Source organism: Macrobrachium rosenbergii, chromosome 54, assembly GCF_040412425.1.
Source record: "Macrobrachium rosenbergii isolate ZJJX-2024 chromosome 54, ASM4041242v1, whole genome shotgun sequence".
Taxonomy (NCBI): Eukaryota; Metazoa; Arthropoda; class Malacostraca; order Decapoda; family Palaemonidae; genus Macrobrachium; species Macrobrachium rosenbergii.
The window spans coordinates 13,247,603-13,267,163 of record NC_089794.1 but is presented as its reverse complement, the minus strand read 5'-3'; the positions used below and the strand labels follow the sequence as shown (position 1 = coordinate 13,267,163).

Here is a 19,561-nt window from a genome sequence, read left to right as displayed (position 1 = left end):
GGACATGAGCCATAATCATAGTTCTGTGCGTAAAGTACAAAGGTTATCTCAAGGCCCGAAGTAAATGAGTGCAAAAATGAACCTTACACTTAATTGCCATCACAGCATATATAATCTAGCAATTTCATCGTTATTACTCTTCATCTCATTCTTCGTATATTCTTCTCAATTATCTCATCTCTCACCAGGGAATCAAGAGGAAGAAAAACAACGCGAGCACTCTACCGGACCAAGAACTGTGGGCTCCATTACTTCCATGAAGTGATATAAACATACCTTTGCACCTGACCATTAAAGGTGATAAAGAAGCCGCGAGTCCTCTGTAATTACCGTTATTATCCAGCGCTCGACATCTCCTGTCACACGGAAATCAAGAGATTAGCTCTCGGCCTGTCGAGCTAAATTTGTGGTTGCAGAGGACGGAGTTGTCCAGAGTTGTCCATCATCTTTCTCCGGCAAGATTTAACACTCTCCAACTAACGGGATGACTTTGTGTAGAGGCAGGAGTGGGCTGTCCAGCTGAATTGGTGTGGAAAATAACAGATGAATTAATAAAATCATAAAAGAAACAATAAATAAAATGTTTATTGCCTTACTTTCCTGGCATTTAAAATGTTAATTTGAAGCAGCATTAGTCAGACCAAACGAAACGTCGTTGGTACTGGGCGCTGTGACATCGTTGCACCTCGGCAGAATGTGTTAGCTAAGGTTATGGACCGCAGAGTGTTAGCAGCCATTCTTGAATGTCACAAAAATCATTGGCGAGTCAAGGTAAAGGACAAAGCTTGGCCCTTTAAATTATGACGAGAGTCTGTAAATAAATCATGCCACAGGTAATCATTAAATGTCTGAGTCTTTGAAGTTTAATGTTTGAAAACTTCACTCATCCGTTTGCTGAAAGTTTAATGTTTGAAAACTTCACTCATCCGTTTGCTGAAAGATTGTGATCTTGTCTTAATTTTCAGTGTTCTGGTTAAAACCCTGTGGTTGCCTGCCTGAAACTTAACCGTCATTCTTAAGCATCAGTAATTAAATGACAGGAATCAGCCCTCTTGTCAATATTCACAGATTGGCTAATGGAAGTTTCAGAATTTATTCAACTTCTCTGATTGACAGATGAAGCTGTAGCATTCTGGATAAACATCACTGATTGATGAGTTGAAGCTGGAAACCTCTAATTAAACATCGGTGATTGGTTAGCTACGGCCTTAATCCTATGACTCCAGGTCTGCGATTGGCTGTTTTAGCAAGTGTTCCCAGCCAGTGTGCAAAAAGCAATCCTTTATCCCCGAGATATTGATGATTATAAGAAATTCTTTACAGGAGAGAGAGAGAGAGAGAGACAGAGAGAGATTGATTTCTAAGAAACTTCTCATCTCTGAGAGAAAGGAGATCTACAGGAAATAATTTTAGGTGTAATAGTTTTCATATAACATAACAAGGTTTTGGCAGTCGGGGAGAGGGGGACTGGTTATAGAGACTTCTGGGAAATTTTTCGCCTGTAAGTGATAAAACAAAATCTAATCTCAGGAATCATTTTGTATTTAACATGAAAATACTTAGTTTCCCACGCTTCCTTTAATTATCAGAGAGAGAGAGAGAGGGAGGGGGGTAATATACTGTAAATATAAAAAGTTACAAAAGAATTACTTCACGCTTCATCTTGTAGCATGGAGAGAGAGAGAGAAAGGTATTATCTTCAGACTATCATAAGTTCAGCTGTTAGTAATAGCATTCCTAATAATAATAATAATAGCCGCAAAAGGGTGGGAAATTATTAAGTACATTAAAATGAACCAATAAATGCTCATTGTTTTTCATATTGGGATGCGAAGCATGAAGATGTTAAGTGATGATGAAAAATAAAGAAAACTGACTGGCAAAGAGAGAGAGAGAGAGCGAGTTTATTCCGTTATGAAAGTGCAGTTTATGTAGCAGTAATCGACGAAGTAAACGCCCCTCTTATTGCATTTTGCTCAAAACGGATTACCTGTGATAGGGAGAGAGAGAGAGAGGCGGCATATGAAGAGAAAGAATGAGAAAGAGACGATACAAAGGTATGCAGTAAATGGCAGAAAACCTGTATAGTACCTGTAGCATACCTGCAGAGAGGTTCCACCCCTCTGGGAATTGGGAAATTACCTTGCTGAGCGCGTAAGGGAGAGACAGAGTAAAGATATAGAAAGAGAGAGAGAGAGAGGGAGGAGGGGGCGGGAGAGAGGGCCTTGGGATGAGAAGAGATGAGACGGTATAGAGAGAGAGAGAGAAATACCAAGAAAGTTGTATAAGAATCCCAAAATCTGAGTAATAAGATAGATAACCAGACGGCCCGTAAAATTATGTTGGAGGGTTGAAAAAAGATATTAAGAGATGATACAGGATAAAAAGAAAACTCTTAAATGGGAAAAATAAACATCGAGAAAAGTACCAAATGTTTGAAGTAAAAAGAGAGGGAGGGAGAGCAAGCGTCCTCTGCTGAGCATCAAAAGGTTACCCGGGGGCTACGAAAGAAGTCACAAGGGAAAAAACTTTCTGAAAAGTGAATATAATTTTCTTGACGGTTGAAGAGGGTAACCCAAATGCTTCCAGCAGTTAACTCGCTTCCTCTGATCGTAATTGGCGTTTGGGGACGTCCTCGCCGAGTCTTTTAGGTATCTTTAATACTTTTCCTGGTGTATTTTGATTTTCTAAAGCGGCAAATGATGGCACGTAAAGTTATAAATAGTTGGTATCTCTTATATGCCGTGATATGAAAAGTACCTTTGATCTTTGGCATCTCTGCATTACGAGTTCCTGGAGTTCAAGCTTGTTAGGACGTATTTTAGGAGAGAATTTATGTATTTTAATGTAATTCTTTGTGTATTTTAGGTTCCCATACTTTCCGGGATTTTACATTAGTTTATCATACTTTCACTGGAGTATTTTTGAAAATTCTGCTTTTCGATTTTTCTGATTTTCAAGACTTAATATGTTTTTCATATTTCTTATATTTTGAATTTTCATAGGAATACAATACATTATTAATGTGCTTGACAATTTCTAATAGAAAATCTGGTGATACAAGTGAAATATTAACGATATATTTCTTAAAGTTTTTCGATTTCCTGAAGCATCTTACGAAACAAGTGTATATACTACATGCGATGTCAGTTCATTCTTAGAAACATAAAGATGTGATTAAAGGCATCATTGTTAATTTCATATTTGTCCTTAAGGACACAGAGCATCTAAGGAAATTTAAAGATCACTTAAACAGCTTTAGTACTGTTCTTTTGTGTTCTAGACTATTTCAAGATGCATCCTTAAGCAATGTACAGTAGACTCTTGGTTATCACATTTCGGCCCCTAACTGCAACCCCTTTTTCGATTTTTTTATACTTCCATCCATATCTTTCTTCCATCTTGCTATCCACCCTCTCCTAACAATTGTTTCATAGTGCAACTGCTAGAATTCCTTCCGCTACACCTTTCAAACCTTTTATTTTCCATTTTCCCTTCAGCGCTGAATGACCACATAGGTTCCAGCGCTTGGCCTTTGGCCTATATTCCATATTCCTATTCCCTTCCTAATTTAGTACTCTGTCTTGGTGGAGTCCCAAAAATAGTGTTTCTGCCTGAAGTTTTATTTGCAGTTTTTAAAACTATTGTAGAATTGGGCTTAATTGTCATTCTTTAACACTGTTGTAATTGCATGGCGCCAAAACAGAATGATGAGCTATAAATTATATTAAAAGATCTAAAAATTGAGTTTACATATCCTCTGAACAAGAGCCTGAGAATTTTCTGTCCTAATTATTTTCTCTTTCCTCGACCCCTTGCAAGACTGGGAGATAATTTGTCCATCCCGTCGACCTCACTATGTTCTCTGGACCTTAATGAAATATATGTAACAAGAACAATAAAAGCGTCAGTAGCAATGAATTAATGTCATTTCATTGCAAAACCATTACCAGGCGCACTCTACCCTCCCCTAACCAACCAAGTCGAGTCAGCACTTTTCGGGCGCATTCTACTGCTCTCCGAGACTCTGGGCCCGGAGAGGTGTAATATCCCCAGGATATATCCCCAAATCGGGCTGCTGCCGCGGTATCGCTGTGGCCGGATGTCACTCTAATTAAGTTACATCTCTTTGGCGTGATATGAAACCCCCTTCCCCTCCCCGGTATCCGCTGGGACCTGTGGAGGGGGTGGTGTGTAGGGGGTAACTGGGGGACTGCGAAAGTGATTAATGAGAGAGTCGTAATGGATGTTTTAGTTTATGAATCGTAAGGCTTGCTGGCTCTCTGCTTCTCCCTTTTTTTTCATGAGAATGGGAGAAATAGAAAGTGGAGAATGAGAGAAACATGGAGATAGGAAGAGGTTTATTTGTGTGTCTGTATAAATATATAATTTACATGTATGTGTATATAATATAAATATATGGCTATATAAATATATACACGTGTATATATATACACGTATATATATATATGTATATACATATACACACACACAATAATATATATATCATAGCCCCTTAACCTTTATGGGAAGTGGCTCCGTATTATTACCCTTTCGATTCTTAGCAAGACTTTAGGGGTGAAGGTGCTGGGCCAAACTTTCTCCGTTCTCTGGCTGCAACCCACAACAATCTACTAATCCTATGGTACTTAATTCACCAATTAATTCAACATGGGCACAAAGTAAATTTCATGAAAAACATGGACATTATATACTTTCGATTAGCAATTAGTTCTTAACGGGTCCTCTCTCTGTTCTGAGTTTACTGCCTGTCATAAATCACTCTTGCTGTGAATAAGTTAAGTGGAGACTAAGGAAGTAATTTACAGCCAGGAGAGTTATGACCTTCTTCAAGATATTGCTTAGGTCAACGACCAGAGGAGAAGATATCTAATCAAGAAGTTGAAGTAAGGGAGAAAAAGACAGAAGGTAAAAATCACGAGAGAGAGAGAGAGAGAGAGAGAGAGAGAGAGAGAGAGAGAGAGAGAGAGAGAGAGGGGTAGTCAACAAAAGGACAAAACACCTCACATTCGGGTTCAGCCACCCAGGAGGTAAAAATCAGAGAGAGTGAGTCAACAAAAGGACAAAACACCTCACATTCGGGTTTAGCCACTCAGGAGGTAAAAATCAGGAGAGAGAGAGAGAGAGGTAGTCAACATAAGGATAGTCAACATAAGGACAAAACACCTCACATTCGGGTTTAGCCACCCAGGTCGTCAACAGCTCCTCAGCAGCAGCTGACCCACGATTGGCTGACAAGCAGAATACGAGTGTCGTTCAGTTCTGCTCCTAATTACGTGACCACAATGTGATCCGGAGTAGACTCAACTGAGGAAGAGAAGAATGAGGGAAGAGAGAGGTAATAGAATGATGAGCAGGGGGAAGAAGAGCAAAGAAGGTTAAGAGAGAGAGAGAGAGAGAGAGAGAGAAAAAAAAAAGGCTTGCCATTAACTCGTCTGACCTGAGAAATCCAGTCTGGGTGGATGCATAAATCCTAATTAATGTTTCCAGTTACAGTATTGCCAATTCACCTGTTGTGGCCAATAAATCACTTGAGTGCTTCGTCTTCTCGTTCTATTTCTTGTAATTATCATTATTATTACTATTATTATTATTACTGATTAAGAGACCATAAATTAAGATTTCCATTTTTGAACCCTCGTTTTCCATTGTCAATTACCGACACACATATTATTAGACAGAGAGGCAGACAGGTGCGCACAAGGATTGACTGATTGATTTAACCCGGCCAGCAAGAAAGAGAGAGAGAGAGAGAGAGAGAGAGAGAGAGAGAGAGAGAGAGAGAGAGAGAGATTTCGACTGAGAAAAGAAATCGGTTGCAATCTTAGCAATAACAGCTTGAGTAAATCAATAATTAGTTTTTAATTTCTCACAAATATTTCTTGTTTTCATAAATAGATCAGAAAATAAAAATGCTTCCAATGTAGTGAATCATCACGAAGGGCGAATTTTTCTCTACACTAACCGATTTTGATGGGCCTTTTCTTTGTAACCAATTGGAATGGAATGGAATATAAAGTTTAGGCCAAAGGCCAAGCACTGGGACCTATGAGATCATTCAGCGCTGGAAAGGAAATTGAGCGGTAGGTAGGTTTGAAAGGTGTAACAGGGGGAAAACCTCGCAGTTGCACTATGAAATAATTTTTAAGAGGGGGTTGATAGCAAGATGGACGATAATATGAATGGAGGTACAATAAAAGGAATGAAAGGAGTTGCAGCTAGGGGTCGAAGGCACACTGCAAAGAAACCTTTAGTAATGCCTACAGTGCACCCAGTGAGGTGCACTGATGCCACTAACCCCCTACGGAATAACATATCTCCCACAATAGACTCCTAATGATTATAGCAACATTCCGACCACTGGGTTTCTGGGGTGGAGTTGCGAACCTAACCACGCTCTCTCCCTCCCACCCTTCCCTGCCCAGTTAGTGGCGGAAACATGTCCCAAAAGTTTTCAACAATTATTAGTACTCACCAATCCAAGTCCAGACCAGATCCGTTGTTGATTAGCTTCACTGATTAACAGAGAATCGTCGATGACCTCCTATGTTGTGACGCTATTCAGATTAATCTTCAGAAGCTGAAAATAAATATATATTTTCGTAACATATTCTGCCTCAAACTTTTAGTGTTTTCTGCCAAAAAAAAAAAACCTGGTGTAGAATAAGAAAAATTATGCGTATAAAGTTTTGTAAACATAGCTAAGAGGAGTTTTGAACGGATTTGTCCTTAGATGAAGATTAATTTATATATATAAAAAAAGGCCTTATGGGCGACGGGCATAAGACTCATAATCCATCATCATTTTCTCATGGTGTCTCGCAGGAAATGAATTCACAAGGAGAGATAACTTAAGGCTCGGTATCCCTTAGTCCCTTCTCTCTGATGTTTAGGACCAAGAGTGAGTAAGCTGGATATTGAGAAAAAGAGAAAGAAAGGAAAATGTATCATTTACATAATGAAGGTTTTTTGGTGAAAGGACCACGTGCTGCTTATTTTTTTCCAGAATGGGTAACATGACTATTGGATTTATTTATTTATTTGTATGTTTAACATATAAATAAATAAATAGATCTTTACCTTTAGTGGTGTTGGCTCTAGAGAACAAAACAGATAATGGTTACTGGTACATTCAGTCTTCAAAATACAGAATATAAGATGAGCCCATACCATGAACTCGCACTGTGATTGGCTGTAGGTGGTGTTTACTACTGTCCACCGATTGTTGTCAGGTACCACATTTCAGAAAGATTTAATTAAAGTTTTGTAAAAGAATCGTGTCCCTTTTCTTATTTCCATGCTACTGAATCATTGAGAACGTAAATGAATATTAGAAGAATAACGCAGAGTCCTTTGTTTCTTTATCAAAAACTCTGTAAGGTGATTTTATCTTTTGGAACAGCTGCTAAGTACTCTTTTGATGCATTTTCTGCACGTGATGGAATAAAAAGTATTGCCATATTGGTTGAAGAATAAACATGTTTGCATTTTTTCTCTTATTAATCCTTCTCAGAGTTTCTAATACTGAATGTTAATTCACTAACAAAAATAAAAATGCATCAATTATCAAGCACCTCATAAAGGACTTCTAGCTGCTCGAGTATATAGATTTTAACATGGAAAGTATAAAAGCCTCATGGTTTCCATAGAAACACTCAGGATTTTCCATTCATAAATTAAAACCAGTTGCCAAAATTTATTTGAAAATAATGATATATTACTGTAATCAAAACATGATTTCAAAGCTTTCTTTCTATCAGAAAAATGCCTAATTAGTGATACAGAAAAATGTAATACTTGTTTCTATACAAGTTAAGTGCTTATTAATCAACAACCGGATGTTGTCAAAGAACAGTTGACAATTCACTTTTTTTTTAATCAAAAAGTAACCCTCCCTTATGCATTGCGGTTCAAGCATGATTTTATGCTTGGCTTTCTTGCCATTAAGTAAGCAATAACTGAGCATCCCACTGTTTGAGAAAGAATGGAGAAAAGAAATAGTTGCATAAACAGATATTCAGTCAATCAATTAACTGAAAGAAGGGCGTTCTTATCTAACAATCTGCCTCAGGAGCACAGGAAACAACTCTCTAAAATGTAGCAGAACTCAAAGGGAATCTCGGCACACTTATTATTTCATCATTATGCCACTGCAAAGCAAGTTGTTGGTGCAACAAGACAAGGTTTTAAAGTATACACACACACACCGCACACAAACACATACATATACAACATATATATGCATATGTGTAAATGTATATGCATATATGTGTCTGTATATGTGTGTGTGTATATATATATATATATATATATATATATATATATATATATATATATATATATATATATATATATATATATATATATATATATATATATATATATATATTATTTTAAAACTTCAACGCTACTGCAATGATTAATTTTTACAGTATTGGAAGTTACAAGAAAATCTGTATCGGGATCACTGGATTGTCAAAATCACTACATGGTTTAAGGTTAAATAAAGACATATATTCTATGTGGAAAATGTACTGGATAAAATGAGTTTATAGGCATATTTGCAACATTTTGCATCTGAGAGAGGAAAAAATAGGGTCCTGGTTCTTAACAAAAAGGTCCTAGGTTGCCCCACCAAGTTCCTATTTTGACCAAGAAGGTCCTAGTTTGCCCAACAAAGTTCCCATTTTGACCAAATCACGCGTTGAAATTCTTATATAAAATTAACACGATTTATTTTCAATATGGATTTCCTGCTAAGATTGCAAGATCTGTTTTGCATTTTCATCTAGAATTAAAACTGATTTTTTTTTTAATGAAATTAATTCTAAACACTCATTTACTCTTCTGATGAAGGAATTACAAGATTTTCTGGAGTTCAGCAATGTCTGTTGATGTCAGAATTATAATTGTTTATTGCATATATTTTGCATTTCTATACAAACTAATAAAATAAAAATAAAATTTTTGATTTTGGTTTAGCTAACAGCAGATCATAAACAGGAGGAACCCTCCAAACTGAGATTTCTTGGCGGGAAGGTATTTGTACCCTTATTGGCTAGTGGTGGTGTTGGTGGTGTTTGCTACCGTCCAACTGATTGTTGTTAGGTACCACATTTCAAAATTATTCATAAACGTTTTGTAAAACAACTGCATTTCTTGCAGAGTTTTCCTGCGACTGAACTATTAAGTAATCAAATGAACATTCTAATAATAATGGTTGGCTCTGTATTGCTCTATCAATGGCTTTATAACACGGTTTTCTTTCAGAACAGGTGCTCAGTGCTCTATTTTGACATTTGTTTATGCAGATGAAGTAGTAATAAGTATGGCCATATCAGCTGAGGAATAACCCTGTTGAGAGTCCTTTTTTTTCATTTATTAATGAGCTTTTTAAGTGGTATTAATACTAAATATATCTATATAAATACGTAAGAAAAATACATTGAGTTATAAACACAAAAAATGCATGTATAAGCAAATCAAGAGCATAGGTTTCCATTTGAAAAGTATAACCATGACATGGTTTCCATGTCAACCCTCTTAACTTCCAGTAAACTAATATCAGTTGCCAACACGTTTTAAAAACTTCTTAGATAATTATAAATAAATTAGTGTTTCAATGCAAGTTTCTTGATACATGATGCAATACGTGCTTTATGATACAGATGAATATGTTTCTTTTCTATAAGTTAAATGCTCATTAATTTACCATAGGAGTCCAAGAATGGTTGCCAGATCGCTGTTATTTTTCAAAAGCACATAAACAATACAAAACGAACTTCCCTATGCTTTGCTGTTTGTGCCAATTTTGCTATGGAGGGCCTGAGGGCTTTCCTTTTCCCTTCTTATTTTAGTAGGATTTACGTGTGATTTTTAGTTTTCTTGTCATGAACAAGTGAAATTGTGTAAAAATTAATGTGTTAAAACTAAATAATTCAGTAAAACAAAGAGTAAGAGCTAAAGGAGTAATAACTGAGGAAACATCAATTATAAGGGAAAGGAAACGACTGACTAAGCGGTCTGTCAATTAAACTTTGCATTACTGAAAGAATTACACATTGCAATACCAAAAGCATTAATTTGCTACCGTGTTGACTGTTAGAGCAGAAACTCCATAAATTTTACTGAATTGTCAAGCACTTGCAGCATCTGAATGAGGCACTAACAGCACTTAAATTCCGGCAATTGCAACACAAAGCCAGGCATTTGCAACGGTTAACGTCTGGCACTTGCAACATTTAAAGTAGTGCACTTGCCGCAATGAAGTCAGACACTTGCAATGATTAAGGTCACGGAAATGCAACACTCAAAGTAAAGCACTTTCAATGCTTAGAGCTACGCACTTGCAACGTTTGAACTCACGCATTTTTCACACAAAGTCAGGACCTTACAACACTTAAAGACATGCGTTTGCAATACATGAGGAAGAGTCCGTTTGACCCCAAAAAACACCCACGGCTAGCCTATAGCCTGGGTGTGTTTTGTGGGGTCAAATGTACTTTTCCTTAAAAATGGAAAAAAAAATGTAGCCTATTGGCAAAGAATTTATCGCTATGCATGGAAAACGGCCACATTTGGACAATTGACTGCAATCTGGCCAAGGCTATAATGGGCCGTTTCTGGACAACCCCCTTGAAATATGGCTGGATTGCAATCAGTTGTCCGAATGTGGCCATTTTCCATGCATAGTGATCAATTGCTTACCAACAGCATATTGGTAAGCAACTGCTTACTTACCAATAGCATATTGGTACGCAACTGATCACAAAGAATGGAAAATGGCTCCATTTGGACAATTCATTGCAATCCGCCCAAGGCTATAACGGGCCGTTTCTGCACCCCCACGCCTTGCGATATGGCTGGATTGCAATCAATTGTCCGAAAGTGGCCATTTTCCATGCATAGTGATGAATTGCTTACCAATAGCCTATTGGTAAGCAACTGATCACAAAGAATGGAAAATGGCTCCACTTGGACAATTGATTGCAATCCAGCCATATTGCAAAGGGGGGGGGAAGAGAAACGGCCCTTTATAGCCTTGGACGGATTGCAATCAATTGTCCAAATGTGACCATTTTCCATGCAGAGTGATTAATTGCTTGTAAAAAGGCTGCATTTCTTCAGTTTTGAGGAAAAGTCTGTTTGACCCCCAAAAAACACCTTGGGTGTTTTTTGTGGGTCAAATGAACTTTTCCTTTAAAATGAAAAAGAATGCAGACTATCGGTAAGCAATCGATCACAATGCATGGAAAATTTCCACACTTGGACAACTGACTGCAATCCGGCCATGTTGCCGGGGAGCAAAAAATGCCTGTTATTGACAGGGCAGTTTGTAATCAGTTATCCAAATGTGGCCATTTGCCATGCATGGTGATCAATTGCTTGCCAAATAGGCTGGATTTTTCTTAGTTTTAAGGAAAAGTCTGTTTCACACCCGCCCCCCAAAAAACACCCAAGGCTATAGCAATTAATCAGTATGCATGGAAAATGGCTACATTTGGACAACTGATTGCAATCCGGCCATACTGCAGGGTGGCAAAAAAGGCCAGAATGGTAAGGCCATTGTCTGGGGTATTTTTGGGTGGTCAAATGGACGTTTCCTCAAAACTAAGAAAAATGCATGGAAAATGGCCACATTTGGCAATTGATTGTAAACTGGCCTGGCTATAACGGGCATTTTTTGCCCCCTGCAATATGGCCGGATTGGAATCAACTGGCCAAATGTGGCCATTTTCCATGCATAGTGATCAATTGCTTACCAATAGCCTATCGGTAAACAATAGATCTCAATTGCATGGAAATGGCCACATTTAGACAATTGATTGCAATCCGGCCATTTTGCAGGGGGCAAAAAAGGCCCGTTATACTGTAACCTTGGCCCGATTGCAATCAATTGTCCAAATGTGGCCATTTTCCATGCATACTGATCAACTGCTTGCCGATAGGCTCGATTTTTTCAGTTTTGAGGAAAAGTCTGTTTGACCACCAAAAAATACCCAAGCAATTGGCCACTATGCATGGAAAACGTCCACATCTGGACAATTGACTGCAATGTAGCAATATTGCGGAGGGGAAATGGCCCGAATATTTAGGCTATAACCTTGGGTGTTTTCTGGGGGTCAAACGAACTTTTCCTTAAACTAAGAAAAATGGAACCCATTGGCAAGCAATTGATATAACTGAGATACCTTCGGAACAGAGCCTTAGCGGCGGGAAAAGGTCCCTGCCTTTTAATGGTTACTGATGACATCATCAACTTTGTCTGCGATTGGCTGTTGCAGCTGGCATTTACTATGTTGATACTAGATATCCCTTTTCAAACAGCTAACATCCATAAATACTTCAGGAAAAAAATGTATTCCTGTGTTTGCATTCATAGAGACAAATAACTAAAATATGACGGGTATTCTAAGAACTGATCTTAGTATTGTGTTTATTAAAAGGTTAGCCACGAGTTTTTTCTCCCGAACAGTTGCCACGTATTCTATTACAGACGCCTATGCAGACGAAGTGCAAAGTGTAGCCATACTCTTCGAGTCAATATCCTAATTATATGCCTCTCGACTGTTAGATTTTAAACAAAAATATATATTATGAATTTTCATTTATATAATTAAAATATTTTTATATTTAAAACTAATTTTTCAAGATGTTTTAGCTGCCATCAAGTACATAGGGTTTTATTTGCAAATTGTACACAAATCATCGTTTCCACGGAAACGCTGAGTTCTTAAATCGGTTGCCAAGGTTCATTTAAAAATATCTGTATATCATTACAATCAAAAGCTAGAAAGTTTGAACTGCGCAAATACAGAGCCTAACTAGTGAAATGAGGAAAAAAATGTTACTTGACTCTCTTCACATTAGAAGCTTAATGATGTTACAGCTGTCGAAGAGAAGTTGCCAAGTCGCCCTTATTACGCTTTAAACAACAAAAAATAGGCCCAATTTTCGTTGCTGTTTCAATGCTCCTATTTTGCAATACTCGTTAGTCTTGGTATAAAGAAATAAGTCAAATTCCATACAGTTGCATAATAAATCATTAATTCAATAAATAAGTAAATATTAAAATAATGAACAATGAATAGACCATTGACTTAAAAAAAAAAGGTGAGTAAAATTGTCAGAAGGGGATACTGAGTGCCCTTCAGCTGCCGCCATAAACAGCAACAATTAGGTTTCAGTGACACACTCGTCTTTTCTGCACAGCTCTCGAATTCCACTGCTTCTTCCGGTTTCCGTTACTATCCCAATCTTTCGTCTGGAATTATTCTGGCCTGGGCTAGCAAGTGTCTTCGGCGCAATCGAGTCTTCTGTACAGCGTGTAATGCTGTATGAAACTCTCAGCCGCGGCCCATGAAATTTGCAGCCACGACGCGGTGGTGGCCTGTGTTTTTTGGCACCTACAGCTGTGCCAGACGCACGATCATGGCTAACTTTAACCTTAAATAAAATAAAAACTACTGAGGCTAAAGGGCTACAATGTGGTATGTTTGATGATTGGAGGGTGGATGATCAACATATCAATTTGCAGCCCTCTAGCCTCAGTAGTTTTTAAGATCTGAGAGCGGACAGAAAAAGTTCGGACGGACAGACAAATAGCCAACTCAATAGTTTTCTTTTACAGAAAACTAAAAGAAGGAACGTTACAGCAGGTTGCAGTTATTACACTGTTTCCGTTACAAATGGAAAAATGAAAAAAGGAAAAAAAATAACAATATTGCAGCGACTTTGTTGCTCTCTATAAAACGAAGAAATAAATATAGAACAATATCATAGCAACTTTACTACAGCTTTATTGCTTCCTTTATAACTGAAGCCTCTACGTAACCCGACCTTTCGATTCCACCGATAAAATCGGGCTGTAAAATGTCTCCTTTCCATAAGAAACCGAAAGAGTTACTCGCTTCGCTACGTCTGAAGGAAATAAAAAAAAAAATAAGAAACGGGACCTTTTCGTAAAGGAGATCGGTTCCGTCTGTCGTAGTTGCCTCTCTATCTAGAAGTGGTTGCTGACCTCAGCAGCAGTTACGGACCTCATATGTCCTTAGGGAAGGGACACTCTGTCTTTTTGCGTACGGAAGGGCGCGGCTAAATATTTATACATAGTAGGATATGGGTTAATCGCTCTCGAAGGCAATTGGGGTGGGTATTGTCGTGCAGTGGTATTGCCATAGCTGTGGATTATCTTTCTGTATTACCATAGAAGCTATTACCAATGGTAATATCTTTCTGTTGCCATAGAAAGATATTACCACTGACTGGTAGTTCCGAACAGAAATATTGCCTGGGGAAAATAACTGATTCATTAACTAACCAAACCTGATATATATCATGATTGAAAGAAAGATGTTATTTGTATTCGTAAACTTAAATTATTTTCATTTTTAATAATACTACATATATATATATATATATATATATATATATATATATATATATATATATATATATATATATATATATATATATATATATATATATATATATATATATATATATATACATATACATATCTATATATATATATAATATATATACATATATATTATACATATATAAATAATGTATTATTCAAAACGGACAAGCATTCATATGAAAGCTAAAATATATCTAGGAAAGGAAATATATATATATATATATATATATATATATATATATATATATATATATATATATATATATAGATGACTTTGGAATAAAAGTTGAAAGTCTTGGTACCAATTCCTTTCATTTTCACGTGAGGACTTATATACTTTATCCACGGGACCATTGTGGAAATTACAAGATATATATATATATATATATATATATATATATATATATATATATATATATATATATATATATATATATATATATATATATATATATATATATATATATATAATATATATATATATATATATAGAAATAATCATATATATATACAATCATATATATGGAATAAAATATAATTTATGATATATATATATATCATATATATATATATATATATATATATATATATATATATATATATATATATATATATATATATATATATATATATATATATATATACATATATATATATATATATATATATATATATTTATATATATATATATATATATATATATGCCCATATATAGGCCATTCATAGTCACAAAAATGACTTGTATATATAATATAGAAATAATCAACACACAATCAGTGTGGAACAAAAAAATTTCTGACTCCATCAGGATCGAACCCAGGTCTTTCAAGTTGAAAGGCAAGGGCGCTGCCCACTAGGCCATTCAAGTCACAAAAATGACTTGTATGGCCTAGTAGGCAATCAGTTGAAAGAGTCAAAAGTCAAAAATTGATATATATATATATACACACACATATATATATGTTTATACATACTGTACATACATAATTATATATATACTGTATATAAATAATTATATAATTAAGCGATTCAGTGTGTTGTGTGTGTGAATATGCAAATGTGCATGTATCACTGACAGCACATAAAGGACAATCTGTGCATCAGTAATCAACATACACAGCTCACGAATAGCATATGCTCCCCAGGCATAAATATGATAACAGGAAAGTTTGAATACTTTTGGACAAGTAATTAGAAAGAAAATAAAATTAGGCACGGTACACATCCCTCATATAAAAAAAAACTGGTCCCTCCGTCAAAAAACTTCATTATGTAAATGATACCATTTTTTTTTTCTTTTTTTTTTATATATATATTCAGCTTACTCATTGCTGATCCCAACTGTTCAAGAGAGGGTTGTGGGATATTAAGCCTAGAGACTTTGGGGCATAAGATTGAATTTCCCGTGACACTGAATTAGAAAATAGTGCGAGAGCATTTCGAGCCTTATGCTTCTCCTCAACAGAGGTGCATTTACTATGAAAACGATGTTCATTAATTCTCCATATAAATTAGCCGCCTTCTTATGAACAAATTGCTTAAAGAATCTTCCTTCTTAAGCTGGTTCATATTTATCTTATCTTCTTTCGTTATCATCACAAGTTTTCCTAGAAACGCAAGGAATCTAGATTAAAATATGTTTATGAATTACTTCACGAATTTTCTTAGGGTGAAATACATCCAAAGGTCTCTGTTATTTTGTCTAAAAGCAAAGGAAGGGAGAGTATAGGAGACAGGGAAATGTGAAGCAGGGAAGACATTCCAAAGCTTGAATGTATAGGGAAAGAAACAATACAATCACACAGAACCTTAACAAGAAATATCTGGCATGAGTTCCAGGGGTTAGATAATGATGGCAAATAGAGAGGAAATCTAAACCATAGATAATTCGATGTAAATATTACCTTCTCAGAAAAGGAATACCAGCGCCGGTCCCTCGATCCGTGAAGTTGAGCTTTATTGTGTCAGGTCATCAACTGGATGGGTGAACCCAAAGCAGTGCTATTTAGTTTACCCGGAAAATTCCTGATTGGCAGTGAGTCACTCCGAAACCTGAGGAATTAACAAACGTAATATTTATTATTCTTATGATTGATTTTTGACTCTGACAATACAATAGACTATGTATATACATACAATATGTATATATATATATATATAATATATATATATATATATATATATATATGTATATATATATATATATATATATATATATATATATATATATATATGTATATACATATATACATATATATATATATATATTATATATATATATATATATATATATATATATATATATATATAATATATATGTATATATATATTATATATTTATATATATATGTGTATATATATTATATATATACATTTATATACATATATACACAATACATATATATATATATATATATATATATATATATATATATATATATATATATATATATATATATATAACATACAGTCCACACGTGTGCGTTTGTGTCCCAGGCACGTACATATACATACATCCCTGTCTCTGTCTCATAAAATCACCATTAAATTTAATTGCTCTTAGAGATGGAATGTTACGATGGCTGAAGATCCCTGGTCTTAATAACGCCACTTGAGACCGTTGGTCCTCGCTCATAAAGTCGGTCTCTAAATACTAACTGGCAACTGCAGGGCTTAGAGAATAATTAAAAGAAATGCGCTTATAGCTTAGTTCGTTTTTCTATTTTTTTGCTTTTCCTTGTTATGCACAATGAAGTGTAACCATTGTTTTTAAATTTTTTTGTCAGACTATATTTACATGTCCCGATGTAACAGAGATAGAATAAAACTAGTTTCCCGGTTCGTCGAGGCATTATTTTACGACACTTAAAGACGAAATAGGCAAGGATAGAATATACGCAGTTTCCAGTGTAGTTGAGTGGAGGGAACCACTTGTGAATTATGTCTTCAAGATAAAGTTACTGAACTTAACAACAAACCTTAGCCATCTGCAACATACGGCAGTGGGTTCCAATGAGGAGCTAAAGTCAATGAAGTAATTGGGGTAGAATCACTTATGGTAAATTTTGTCTTTCTTACAACTTTTTTTTATTGATTATTTATCCTTTGCAAATTATTCATATATATTTAAGTTTTTATCGTGCTATAACGTTTTAATTTTTAAACAAAAGATCACTGAGACTGGCATGATTCAGGAAATACAAAGGAAAGTAGAGAGCTCTACATTCAGCTGGTTGACCTTTGTACTTCTAATTTCTCCTCCACGGTCTACTGTATGTGGTTTTGCACTTCTTGATGCGAACAAGAAGACTAAGACATGAAAGCACATATAAATAGTCATATTATATTGCCCTGTGGGCAGTGAGCGCCCTTGCCTTTCAATTGAAAGACCTAGGTTCGATCCTGATGTAAGTTAGAAATTTATTTCTGTTCCACACGTGATTTTTGTTGTTGATTATTTCAAACACACACACACAGACACAGACACAGACACAGACACAGACACAGACACAGACACAGACACAGACATATATAAATATATATATATATATATATATATATATATATATATATATATATATATATATATATATATATATATATATATATATATATATATATATATATATATATATATATATATATATATATATATATATATATATATATATATATATATATATATATATAACTAGCTTTATCAACCTAGCGATGCCCAGGATAACTCTGAATGGCAGTCTACGGGCAGGGGCCCCTTGGAAAATTCTTTGAGTTCTGGCTCCTGAGACTGTTGCCCTCACCTGTCGAAACCTGACCTCCCTCTGTTCCAGTTCTTCTGCTGCTCTGAATGCAGCTGCTCTCGCCCTCATATCAACCAGTCTGGCCTCCCTTTGTTCTGGTACTCTTGCTTCTCTGGATGCAGCAGCTCTTGTCCTTTGGTTTTCCAGTCTGGCCTCCCTTTGACCTGATGTTTCTGTCGCCCTGAATGCTATGTATGCTACATGCCTTTCTGGTGCTGTAGTCTTTCTCCCAAGGGAACACCATTTTTTTTATGGTGGCATATTTTCTGGAAAAAATTTATCATTGTTATTTTAAGATTTGCAAATCAATAATGAAATTGCATATATATATACATTACATGCAATCCTATGCAACTGAACAAGTAAATGGCCTCAGAAAATGGCTACGTTTGAACTAACCCCAAGTTAGGGTGCTGGCCTAAAGTCCTAGGTTCTTACCTAAACTTCTATTTCTTGTAAAACCATAAAAATGACTGAATATTTTCACATTTCACATTATATATCTAAGATTTGGTGCCTTTAAATACAGATATTGCAGGCAATTCTATACATTCTATGCAACTGAATATGAAAATTACATTTTATATGACCACCACCATACTTATCTAATCTAGGGTGGTAGCCTAAGGTTCATGACAGCCTACCTAAACTCTAGCTTTGAGAGTAAAAAAAAAAAAAAAAATCCTTGTTAAAATCGCAAATATAAATGGTACTGTCTGCATTTGAACTTATCCCTTAGTTAGGTGCAGGTCTAAGGTCCTAGGCTCTAGCATAAACTTTTCAATTTCGTGTAAAACCATGAGTAACTAAATGCCTTCACATTTCACTTCAAGATTTGGCACCTTCAAATACAGATATTACATAAAATTCTATGCAGTTGAGTATAAAAATAGCATTTAATAATGACCACCTTCATATTTACCTAACCTAGGGTGGTAGCATAATGTTCATGCCAGTCTACCTAAACTCTAGTTTTTAGGGTAAAAATACAAATCGCAAATATAAATACGTCATGCAACCCCTTGCTATTGAATATTCAAGTGGCCTAGAAGATGGCTGCATTTGAACTAACCCCTAAGCTTGGTTGCTGGCCTAAGGTCCTAGGCTTTTGCCTATCTCTTGTATTTAGTGTAAAACCATGAAAATAACTAAATGCCTTCACATTTCACATTACCTAAGATTTGGAACCTTCAAATACAGATATTGCATGCAATTCTATGCAAATGAATAAGAAAATTACATTTCATATGACCATCTTCATACTTACTTTACCTTAGGTAGGGCTAACTAAACTAGTTTTGAGGTTAAAAATAAGAAT

The 19,561-nt window shown here is 35.5% G+C and overlaps 1 long non-coding RNA gene across 1 annotated transcript; it reads right to left on the bottom strand.

Annotated features, from left to right (window-relative positions):
* Positions 1–386: 386 nt before the first annotated feature.
* On the bottom strand, positions 387–18,491 carry LOC136834763 (uncharacterized). The gene is made up of 4 exons (XR_010851871.1): positions 18,244–18,491; positions 16,348–16,495; positions 6,497–6,601; positions 387–519 (listed from the first exon to the last, which is right to left on the bottom strand). It is a non-coding gene; the product is annotated as an uncharacterized lncRNA (long non-coding RNA).
* Between the last annotated feature and the right edge of the window lie 1,070 nt (positions 18,492–19,561).